The sequence below is a fragment of the Bos javanicus genome, chromosome 28 (genome assembly GCF_032452875.1).
Source record: "Bos javanicus breed banteng chromosome 28, ARS-OSU_banteng_1.0, whole genome shotgun sequence".
In the NCBI taxonomy this organism is placed as follows: domain Eukaryota; kingdom Metazoa; phylum Chordata; class Mammalia; order Artiodactyla; family Bovidae; genus Bos; species Bos javanicus.
The window spans coordinates 17,576,934-17,590,113 of NC_083895.1; the positions used below are offsets into that span (position 1 = coordinate 17,576,934).

The 13,180-nt window shown below is 39.6% G+C and overlaps 1 protein-coding gene across 3 annotated transcripts in view; it reads right to left on the reverse strand.

Moving 5' to 3' along the window:
- The window catches only part of ANK3 (ankyrin 3), a 749,200-nt gene that overhangs the window by 414,618 nt on the left and 321,402 nt on the right, over nucleotides 1-13,180 (reverse strand). The gene's annotated exons all lie outside the window — the stretch shown is intronic.

The window sequence follows — 13,180 nt, forward strand, 5'->3', positions numbered from 1 at the left end:
CCTCCAGGACAATATTAAATGCTACAACATTCGAATCATAGGGATCCTAGAAGAAGAAGACAAAAAGAAAGACCATGAGAAAATACTTGAGGAGATAATAATTGAAAACTTCCCTAAAATGGGGAAGGAAATAATCACTCAAGTCCAAGAAACCCAGAGAGTCCCAAACAGGATAAACCCAAGGTGAAACACCCCAAGACACATATTAATCAAATTAACAAAGATCAAACACAAAGAACAAATATTAAAAGCAGCAAGGGAAAAACAACAAATAACACACAAGGGAATTCCCATAAGGGTAACAGCTGATATTTCAATAGAAACTCTCCAAGCCAGGAGGGAATGGCAAGACATACTTAAAATGATGAAAGAAAATAACCTACAGCCCAGATTATTGTACCCAGCAAGGATCTCACTCAAATATGAAGGAGAAATCAAAAGCTTTACATACAAGCAAAAGCTGAGAGAATTCAGCACCACCAAACCAGCTCTCCAACAAATACTAAAGGATATTCTCTAGACAGAAAACACAAAAACAGTGTATAAACTCGAACCCAAAACAATAAAGTAAATGGCAACGGGATCATACTTATCAATAATTACCTTAAACGTAAATCGGTTGAATGCCCCAACCAAAAGACAAAGACTGGCTGAATGGATACAAAAACAAGACCCCTACATATGTTGTCTACAAGAGACCCACCTCAAAACAGGGGACACATGCAGACTGAAAGTGAAGGGCTGGAAAAAGATTTTCCATGCAAATAGGGACCAAAAGAAAGCAGGAGTAACAATACTCATTATCAGATAAAATAGACTTTAAAACAAAGGCTGTGAAGAGAGACAAAGAAGGTCACTACATAATGATCAAAGGATCAATCCAAGAAGAAGATATAGCAATTATAAATATATATGCACCCAACATAGGAGCACCACAATTTGTAAGACAGTATGGGAGAAATTAACAATAACACAATAATAATGGGAGACTTTAATACCCCACTCACACCTATGGATAGATCAACTAAACAGAAAATTAACAAGGAAACACAAACTTTAAACGATACAATAGACCAGTTAGACCTAATTGATATCTATAGGACATTTCATCCCAAAACAATGAATTTCACCTTTTTCTCAAGCGCACATGGAACCTTCTCCAGGATAGATCACATCCTGGGCCATAAATCTAGCCTTGGTAAATTCAGAAAAATTGAAATCATTCCAAGCATCTTTTCTGACCACAATGCAGTAAGATTAGATCTCAATTACAGGGGAAAAACTATTAAAAATTCCAACATATGGAGGCTGAACAACACGCTGCTGAATAACCAACAAATCACAGAAGAAATCAAAAAAGAAATCAAAATTTGCATAGAAATGATTGAAAATGAAAACACAACAACCCAAAACCTGTGGGACACTGTAAAAGCAGTCCTAAGGGGAAAGTTCATAGCAATACAGGCATACCTCAAAAAACGAGAAAAAAGTCAAATAAATAATCTAACTCTACACCTAAAGCAACTAGAAAAGGAAGAAATTAAGAACCCCAGGGTTAGTAGAAGGAAAGAAATCTTAAAAATTAGGGCAGAAATAAATGCAAAAGAAACAAAAGAGACCATAGCAAAAATCAACAAAGCCAAAAGCTGGTTCTTTGAAAGGATAAATAAAATTGACAAACCATTAGCCAGACTCATCAAGAAACAAAGGGAGAAAAATCAAATCAACAAAATTAGAAATGAAAATGGAGAGATCACAACAGACAACACAGAAATACAGAGGATGATAAGGGACTACTATCAACAATTATATGCCAATAAAATAGACAACATGGAAGAAATGGACAAATTCTTAGAAAAGTACAACTTTCCAAAACTCGACCAGGAAGAAATAGAAAATCTTAACAGACCCATCACAAGCACGGAAATTGAAACTGTAATCAAAAATCTTCCAGCAAACAAAAGCCCAGGTCCAGATGGCTTCACAGCTGAATTCTACCAAAAATTTAGAGAAGAGCTGACACCTATCCTACTCAAACTCTTCCAGAAAATTGCAGAGGAAGGTAAACTTCCAAACTCATTCTATGAGGCCACCATCACCCTAATACCAAAACCTGACAAAGATGCCACAAAAAAAGAAGACTACAGGCCAATATCACTGATGAACACAGATGCAAAAATCCTTAACAAAATTCTAGCAATCAGAATCCAACAACACATTAAAAAGATCATACACCATGACCAAGTGGGCTTTATCCCAGAGATGCAAGGATTCTTCAATATCCGCAAATCAATCAATGTAATACACCACATTAACAAATTGAAAAATAAAAACCCTATGATTATCTCAATAGATGCAGAGAAAGCCTTTGACAAAATTCAACATCCATTTATGATAAAAACTCTCCAGAAAGCAGGAATAGAAGGAACATACCTCAACATAATAAAAGCTATATATGACAAACCCACAGCAAACATTATCTTCAATGGTGAAAAATTGAAAGCATTTCCTCTTAAGTCAGGAACAAGACAAGGGTGCCCACTTTCACCATTACTATTCAACATAGTTTTGGAAGTTTTGGCCACAGCAATCAGAGCAGAAAAAGAAATAAAAGGAATCCAAATTGGAAAAGAAGTAAAACTCTCACTGTTTGCAGATGACATGATCCTCTACATAGAAAACCCTAAAGACTCCACCAGAAAATTACTAGAACTAATCAATGAATATAGCAAAGTTGCAGGATATAAAATCAACACACAGAAATCCCTTGCATTCCTATACACTAATAATGAGAAAATAGAGAAATTAAGGAAACAATTCCATTCACCATTGCAACGAAAAGAATAAAATACTTAGGAATATATCTACCTAAAGAAACTAAAGACCTATATATACAAAACTATAAAACACTGGTCAAAGAAATCAAAGAGGACACTAATAGATGGAGAAATATACCATGTTCATGGATTGGAAGAATCAATATAATGAAAATGAGTATACTATCCAAAGCAATTTATAGATTCAATGCAATCCCTATCAAGCTACCAACAGTATTCTTCACAGAGCTAGAACAAATAATTTCACAATTTGTACGGAAATACAAAAAACCTCAAATAGCCAAAGCTATCTTGAGAAAGAAGAATGGAACTGGAGGAATAAACCTGCCTGACTTCAGGCTCTATTACAAAGCCACAGTCATCAAGACAGTATGGTACTGGCACAAAGACAGAAATATAGATCAATGGAACAAAACAGAAAGCCCAGAGATAAATCCACGCACATATGGACACCTTATCTTTGACAAAGGAGGCAAGAATATACAATAGATTAAAGACAATCTCTTTAACAAGTGGTGCTGGGAAAACTGGTCAACCACTTGTAAAAGAATGAAACTAGAGCACTTTCTAACACCATACACAAAAATAAACTGAAAATGGATTAAAGATCTAAACGTAAGACCAGAAACTATAAAACTCCTAGAGGAGAACATAGGCAAAACACTCTCCGACACACATCACAGCAGGATCCTCTATGACCCACCTCCCAGGATATTGGAAATAAAAGCAAAAATAAACAAATGGGACCTAATTAAAGTTAAAAGCTTCTGCACAACAAAGGAAACTATAAGCAAGGTGAAAAGACAGCCTTCAGAATGGGAGAAAATAATAGCAAATGAAGCAACAAACAACCAATCTCAAAAATATACAAGCAACTCCTACAGCTCAATTCCAGAAAACTAAATGACCCAATCAAAAAATGGGCCAAAGAACTAAATAGACATTTCTCCAAAGAAGACATACAGATGGCTAACAAACACATGAAAAGATGCTCAACATCACTCATTATCAGAGAAATGCAAATCAAAACCACTATGAGGTACCATTTCACACCAGTCAGAATGGCTGCGATCCAAAAGTCTACAAGCAATAAATGCTGGAGAGGCTGTGGAGAAAAGGGAACCCTCTTACACTGTTGGTGGGAATGCAAACTAGTACAGCTACTATGGAGAACAGCGTGGAGATTCCTTAAAAAACTGGAAATAGAACTGCCTTATGATCCAGCAATCCCACTGCTAGGCATACACACTGAGGAAACCAGAATTGAAAGAGACACGTGTACCCCAATGTTCATCGCAGCACTATTTATAATAGCTAGGACATGGAAGGAACCCATATGTCCATCAGCAGATGAATGGCTAAGAAAGCTGTGGTACATATATGCAATGGAGTATTACTCAGCCATTAAAAAGAATACATTTGAATCAGTTCTAATGAGGTAGATGAAACTGGAGCCTATTATACAGAGTGAAGTAAGCCAGAAAGAAAAACACCAATACAGTATACTAACGCATATATATGGAATTTAGAAAGATGGTAACAATAACCCTCTATACGAGACAACAAAAGAGACACTGATGTACAGAACAGTCTTTTGGACTCTGTGGGAGAGGGAGAGGGAGAGGGTGGGATGATTCGGGAGAATGGCATTGAAACATGTATAATATCATATATGAAACAAGTCGCCAGTCCAGGTTCGTTGCATGATACTGGATGCTTGGGGCTGGTGCACTGGGACGACCCAGAGGGATGGTATGGGGAGGGAGGAGGGAGGAGGGTTCAGGATGGGGAACACATGTATACCTGTGGCAGATTCACTTTGGTATGTGGCAAAACCAATACAATATTGTAAAGTTAAATAAAGTAAAATTTTAAAAAAATTAAAAAAAAAAAGAAAACAAAATCAGAAGCAGCAATAGGGACCAGCTAAAAAAAAAAAAATAGAGAATATGCATATTCAGAGGAAAAGTAGGTCCTCAAAGAGAGAAGTTAGATGTAAAGGTTCTAGAAAGTGTCATAAGGAAAAGTGATTTGGATGGTTTGAGAAAAAGCAACTTCCCTGAGCCAGCAGAGAAAACTGAGTGCCTCAAGGGTTACAGAAAAAGACATCAGCATGGTCAGGATCTGAAACTTAGAATAAAAACACCCATAGAAGCTCATCTGTTTATCAAGCTAGTTTAATTGTACAGGCTGGCTTTCTGGGACTGTGAGAATCCTGGGTAGGGTTGATGTTTGGAGTAGTATCTGTTTTCTGTAATATCTGAACTCAAAAACAGATGTATTGGCAGGCCTTGTTTGGAGGAGGCTGTGACTGAACAGTGGATCCAGAAAAAAAGATATAAGTAAAGGGTTGATGTGCTGCCTATGAAATTGTCATTATCCTGCAGAAAGAGTAATGAAAATTTATATGAACTTCAGAGGTTTTCATGGAAAGTGTGTTGGTACTATCTGGTAGCAGGGGTGGAGGGGGGTACAGACACTATGGCAGGTGGATGATGCCACAACAAAACCCAACAGAAATAAATTAGATCCTACTCCTTATAGAGAACTTTGGGAGAAGGAATACTGAGAACATGAAACCAGTGTCTTTTTCTTCAAGAACATTTTCACCTGCCAGGTAAACAGGCATTCATGTATGTACACTATCAAGATAACCACTCAAAACTTACACACTTATTAATTACAATGGGAAAGGTTTGTAAAAATTGTAGATACTTTTCACATTCCAATCATGTTGTCCTGAAAACGTCTGTCCAGTTATCATCTGCTATTTGGAAGGCTCGTGTCTAAAGAACAACCAAGAACTGCTGATTTTCTCTCTGGAGTAATAGTGTGGTCTGTTCCTTCTCCTTCAGTGATCACAGCCGTACTTCTGACTCATCATTTCTGAGGTGGACTCTGACAGCAGCCTTCAAGTCGACCTTCTTAGACTCAATCCCATCCTCCTGAAATGCAGCCTCAAGAACACACTATCTGAAGCATGATCCTGACCACGCTTAGAGCTCTGTCCATTCTTTAACTCGCACCAGATCCTCAACACACCATACACCGTGCTGATTCACACCTCTTAGCTTTCACTATTTCCATTGCTTTGGCCAGGACCACTCCTTCTACATCTCATCACGTGGCTAACCTTCCCACATTAGTTAAACCTGAGCCCAGATACCATTTCTGGAGGAAGTCTTTCCTGAACCACGATACTAGCCAGGTACCATTTTTCTTTGCTCTCATAGCTTCACTTAATGCAATATTAGCATGATCTCTTCACGTCTGCTCTAAATTTATTAAGGGAAACATGTGTTTTATTCATTTTTGTACTTAGCACCTTGGAAACAAACAGCGATCACTCTGTTTCCAAGGAAAACCATTCAATATCACAGTAATCCAGGTCTATGCCCTGACCAGTAATGCTGAAGAAGCTGGAGTTGAATGGTTCTATGAAGACCTACAAGACCTTGTAGAACACCCCAAAAAGATGTCTTATTCATTATAGGGGACTGGAATGCAAAAGTAGGAAGTCAAGAAATACCTGGAGTAACAGGCAAATTTGGCCTTGGAGTACAGAATGAAGTAAGTCAAAGGCTAATAGAGATTTGCAAGAGAACTCACTGGTCATAGCAAACACTCTCTTCCAATGACACAAGAGAAGACTCTACACATGGACATCACCAGATGGTCAACACCAAAATCACTGATTGTATTCTTTGCAGCCAAAGATGGAGAAGCTCTATATAGTCGGCAAAAACAAGACCAGGAGCTAACTGTGGCTCAGTTCATGAACTCCTTACTGCCAAATTCACACTTAAGTTGAAGACAGCAGGAAAAATCACTAGACCATTCAGGTATGACCTAAATCAAATCCCTTACAATTATACAGTGGAAGTGACAAATAGATTCAAGGGATTAGATCTGATAGATAGAGGGCCTGAAGAACTATGGACAGAGGTTCGTGACATTTGTACAGGAGGCAGTGATCAAGACCATCCCCAAGAAAAATAAATGCAAAAAGGCAAAATGGTTCTCTGAGGAGGCCTTACAAATAGCTGAGAAGAGAAGAGAAGAGAAGAGAAGAGAGAGGCAAAGGAGAAAAGGAAAGATATACCCATTTGAATGCAGAGTTCCAAAGAATAGCAAGGAGAGATAAGAAAGCCTTGTTCAGTGATCAATGCAAAGAAATAGAGGAAAACAATAGAATGGGAAAGCCTAGAGATCTCTTCAAGAAAACCAGAGATACCAGGGGAACATTTCATGCAAAGATGGGCACAATAAAAGACAGAAATGGGATGGACCTATAAGAAGCAGAAGATATTAAGAAGAGGTGGCAAGAACACACAGAAGAACTGTACAAAAATTTTTTTTCACAACCCAGATAATCATGATGTTATGATCACTCACCTAGAACCAGACATCCTGGAATGTGAAGACAAGTGGGCATTAGGAAGCATCACTATGAACAAAGCTAGTGAAGGTGATGGAATTCCAGTTGAGCTATTGCAAATCCTAAAAGATGATGCTGTGAAAGTGCTGCAGTCAATATGCCAGCAAATTTGGAAAACTCAGCAGTGGCCACAGGACTGGAAAAGGTCAGTCTTCATTCCAATCCCAAAGAAAGGCAATGCCAAAGAATGCTCAAACTACCGCACAATTGCATTCATCTCAGACCCTAGTAAAGTAATGCTCAAAATTCTCCAAACCAGGCTTCAACAGTACGTGACCTGTGAACTTCCAGATGTTCAAGATGGATCTAGAAAAGGCAGAGGAACCAGAGATCAAATTGCCAACATCCACAGGATCATCGAAAAAGCAAGAAAGTTCCAGAAAAACATCTACTTCTGCTTTATTGACTATGCCAAAGCCTTTGACTGTGTGGATCACCATAAACTGGAAAATTCTTCAAGAGATGGGAATACCACATTACCTGACCTGCCTCTTGAGAAATGTGTATGCAGGTCAGGAAGCAACAATTAGAACTGGACATGGAACAACAGACTGGTTCCAAATAAGAAAAGGAGTATGTCAAGGCTGTATACTGTCACCCTGCTTATTCAACTTAAATGCAGAGTACATCATGAGAAATGCTAGGCTGGATGAAGCACAAGCTGGAATCAAGATTGTCAGGAGAAATATCAATAACCTCAGATATGCAGATGCTGCTGCTGTTGCTAAGTCGCTTCAGTCGTGTCCGACTCTGTGCAACTCCATAGACGGCAGCCCACCAGGCTCTCCCCTCCCTGGGATTCTCCAGGCAAGAACACTGGAGTGGGTTGCCATTTCAGCAGAAAGTGAAGAAAAACTAAAGAGCTTCTTGATGAAATTGAAAGAGAAGAGTGAAAAAATTGGCTTAAAGCTCAACATTCAGAAAACGAAGATCATGGCATCCAGTCCCATCACTTCATGGCAAATAGATCAGGAAACAGTGTAAACAGTGACAGACTATTTTTGTGGGCTCCAAAATCACTGCAGATGGTGACTGCAGCCATGAAATTAAAAGACGCTTGCTCCTTGGAAGGAAAGCAATGATCAACCTAGACAGCATATTAAAAAGCAGAGACATTACTTTGCCAACAAAGGTCCGTCTAGTCAAAGCTATGGTTTTTCCAGTAGTCATGTATGGATGTGAGAATTGGACTATAAAGAAAGTTGAGTGCCAGAGAATTGATGCTTTTAAACCGTGGTTTTGGAGAAGACTCTTGAGAGTCCCTTGGACTGCAAGGAGATCCAACCAGTCCATCCTAAAGGACATCAGTCCTGAATATTCATTGGAAGTTCTGATGCTGACCTGAAACGCCAATACTTTGGCCTGCTGTTGCAAAGAACTGGCTCCTTTGAAAAGACCCTGATGCTGGGTAAGATTGAGGGCAGAAGGAGAAGGGGACAACAGAGGATGAGATGGTTGGATAGTATCACTGGCTCAATGGACCGGAGTTTTGAGTAGACTCCTGGAGTTGGCGATGGACAGGGAGACCTGGCGTGCTGCAGTCCATGGGGTCGCCAAGAGGTGGACACGACTGAGGGCTGAACTCACTGATTATACTTATCGCCGTATCTACTGATGATCTAACTATAATTTTAAAACCTAAAAGTACAATAATACTGTTAAAAATTATAAATGATGTTGCCAAATTTAACAAATAACTTACAGGATCCCAGATAAATTCGAGTATCAGATAAACAGCAAATGAGTATTTTTTGTGTAAGTATGTCCCAAATAATGCATTGTCACGCTTATACTAGAGAATATTTTTTATCTGAAATTCAGATGTAACTGGGCATCCTGTATTTTATCTGGCAACTCTAGATAGAAATTTTTAGAGGACTGAAAAAAATTAGTGGTCTTTATTTATGGTGACCTTTTCAGAAATATGAAGTAACCTGAGTTTTGTAACATTCCATTTTTCTAAACTGATCAAAACCTAGGCTCTCAATACACATTTTTATTAAGTCTTTCAAAGGTAAAAATGTTAAGAGTTGTATTTACAATCTCCATCAGGAGAAAAGAATCCTCTCCTAAGTGTTTTTGATCTGAAGAACAAAGTACAATAAATTAAATTGTAATTTATTTCATTATTTAATTTATTATGTAATTTAATTTACAATTAATTAAAATTCTAAATTTGATTATTTCTATGAGGGAATGTGTGAATTCAATCTTCTACTGGATATAAACATTTGTGTTCTCGAACTAAGTTTAAAGTTTTAATAACATTTATCAATGTCCCACAAGCTCTAAAACACATCCTCTGAAAAGAGATGAATTTAATAGAAAAAGTACTAGGCCAGGAGTTTGGAAACCTTAGCTCAGGCTTACCTGTCATGAGCTTTAAATGTGAACTTGGGCATGGCACATAACCCATTCTCTCCATGTCTGAAATGAAGAGGGATTCGGAAATGATTTCAAAGGCCCCCTTCTCTAACTCTAACAACTCCTTCCAGTCTATTGGTCAAGAAAACCAAAGCCACAAGACCTGGGAGGAGGGAATGAGCGCAGGTTGTGAGTCTGCAGACCTGGGCTACTCCCTGGTCTCCTGGGAAACTTTCACATATGAGTACACTTGCCCTCCAGAGATGTTGGAAAATCTACACGCACGCTAGTCCCCATGCCCCTGAGCTGCACAGTCCCCTTTCAGCTCATCTCACTTTTCAAATAAGACATCACTGAAGACAATGTGGTGCTGGAGAAGACTCTTGTGAGTCCCTTGGACGGCAAGGAGATCTAACCAGTCCATCCTAAAGGAGATCAGTCCTGGGTGTTGAAGGATTGATGCTGAGGCTGAAACTCCAATACTTTGGCCACCTCATGTGGAGAGTTGACTCACTGAAAAAGACCCTGATGCTGGGAGGGATTGGGGGCAGGAGGAGAAACGGACGACAGAGGATGAGATGGCTGGACGGCATCACCGACTCGATGCACATGAGTTTGGGTGGACTCCGGGAGTTGGTGATGGACAGGGAGGCCTGGCGTGCTGCGATCCATGGGGTCGCAAGAGTCGGACACGACTGAGCGACTGAACTGACTGAACGGAAGACAAGGGACAACTGACAGCAGAGAGTCTGTACCAAATGCCCTCTTGGTCTGCACCGCGCAGGGGAAACAGCCCCTTTCACCTACCACAGGCTGCTTTCTGACTTCAGACTTTTGGTTCAGCCAACCTCCCCACTCCCCCCGCAACTTTTTTTTTTTTTTTTTTAAGACATACTTCTAGAAAGAACCAGTACTTTCTAGGTAGACCATTCTTTCACAAGGAAGTAGACCTCAGGAAAATCACCATTATCAGAACGCAGCACAGTGACCCCAGTGTTCTTCTGCCAAAGTCATTCTGTTCCATCTCTCCTCCCTGAGCCTTGCTTTTCTCTATAAATGTTAGCATGCATCTTCTAACAGCCATTAGTCTCGCTTTTCCACTAGGGTTTCAGTCTCAGCTGTGGTAAATCTGTCAGTGACCTCACCAACAAAACTGAGCGTTTTACCTGGCTCAGTTAAGGTGAGTGAGTGAGTTTACCTAGGGGTGAGCTCTGACTACCATCCACCCTGACACCACTGAGCAGAACGTGTCCTGGCTGCTCCTGATGTGGGAGTGCCAGCACCAGGGCAGCCCTGCTCACACACCTAACGAGCAGACTCAGAGAGGCATCCTGAGAGGGTTGATTCTCTAAGTCCCACAGAGGCATATTTTATCACCTGATTTATCAGATGTTCACATGAGACTATTTAAAGGCAGAACAAAATGCTATGCAAACCACTGTTTTTCACCAGCATTTTGCTGCAAAAAGACCATGTTTGAGGTACGACCCCAAAACCCGGAACACAGAGAGCATCTGCCCTCAAGAACACGAGTACTGGAGAAAGAAGCTTTACCAATAAGCATCAGAAGAGAGGTAATGACCCCAGTCTTATCTTATCACTACCATCTTTCCTCTTCAAAGTGTGGATGGTACAAGCTAGGAGTACAGTTACTGGTCAGCCTACTGTAAGGATACAGTAAACACTCAGAACAAGAGGAAATAGATGTTCTGTAAAGTAGGCATATCGGAGGAAAATGTTTTCAGGATAATACTATGCCATGTATTAGTCTGGATCAAAATGAACTGTTATCTGCATCTGACATTCCTTTCCGCCTCTAAATGAGTTATTCACATACAAGACACAGATTCTGAGGTATAAATAAAACTATAGAAAACTTTAATAATGTACCTGGGCATCTGCAGACTTGGTGAGAGAAGGAGATGAACCTGCTCCCAAAAGGGAGTAAAGGGTTATAGTTTGGTGGTTTCTCAAAAAGTTAAACACAGAGTTACCATATGACCCAGTAATTCCACCACTAGGAACACAGCCCCAAAGATATGAAAGCATAAATTCAAACAATGCTTGTATGTGGAATGTTCCTTGGAGCATCATCCACAATAGCCAAAAGGTGGAAATATCCAAGTGCCCATCAACAGGTAAATGGATAAGCAAAATAAGGTTTAGACATGCAATGGAATACTATTCTTCCATAAAAGGAATGAAATTTTGGTTTGTGCCACAATACAGATGAACCCAGAAAACATAATGCTCAGTGAAATAAGCCAATACAAAAAGATAAGCCTAGTATGATTTCACTTACATGAAATATCTAGAATAGGTCTATTCATGAAGTCAAAAAGTAGATTAGAGTTGACCAGAGCTTGAGAGAGAGGTGAACAGGGAATTACTGCTTAATGGGTACAGCATTTATGTTCAGAGTAATGCAGGGGTTTTAGAAATAAACAGTGGGGATAGTTATACAATGTTGTGAATATAATGAATGCCACTGAATTGTACACTTAAGGTTACAATGGCATATGTTTTATACAGCTTGCCACAATTTTAAAAATGGGGGTGGGGTGCTCTTATTTAATAATATGGGCCTGGTAAAGGGAGTGGGGGCATGGTTAAAAAAACCCACTAAGCACTCTATGCAAATTAGTGACACAGATGGAAAGCAAGAAGGGACATGTGCACCACCTACTGGCCTTCGGGATTGGAGAAATCAGGCCTTTTTTTTTTTTCTTTAATTGGAGTGTAATTGCTTTATGATGTTGTGTTAGTTTCGGCTGTATAACAATGTGAATCAGCTATAAGTATACACATATCACCTCCCTCTGGAGCCTCCCTCCCACTCCCCCAGCCCACCTCTCTAGGTTATTACAGAGCTCGGAGCTGAGTTTCCATTAGCTATCTATTTTACACATGGTGAAGTATTTATGTCAATGCAACTCTATCAATTGAGGAGTTAGATCTTGACTTCTCAAGGGGAAATGCACCAAGGAGGGGTCATGGACAGAAGTGCTCTTATGCCAAGGGAGTCCCTGCAGATGCAACAGAGGCGTCATTCTGTGACCTCACCTTTCTCCCAGCAGCACCCCTTACACCCTCTGATGGGTTAGTTAAGTGAAACCCTAGTGCTTATGCTAAGAAGACAAGCACTCAAAGAGTGTGCTAAGCAGGCACAAGTCATCCCAAGAGACCTTTTAAAATACGTTGTTAAAATCCACATTTGTGGATTCAAACTTGGTCATTGTAACAAAGCTGCATCTGTCAGGTCTATGTGCAAAATCAATTAATTTAGGGGGCACATTGGTGGCCAAAAGTTTGAAATGTGGTTTTTGTTTAAAGATCCAAGTAGATTGTTAGAACTAGACAGTACAAAAACACAGGAGGCCTTGGAGAAGTTCATTGTGGACATTATGAAGCAGGGTTTTGGGAACGAGTTGGGTTTTGGTGATGAAGATGTCTGTTTTCAGATTCTTATTGCTGCTTTTAATATCTTTTAAATGGTGAGTCTGTCTTGCCTTTTAATTCTGAATCACTTCCACCAAAGTAC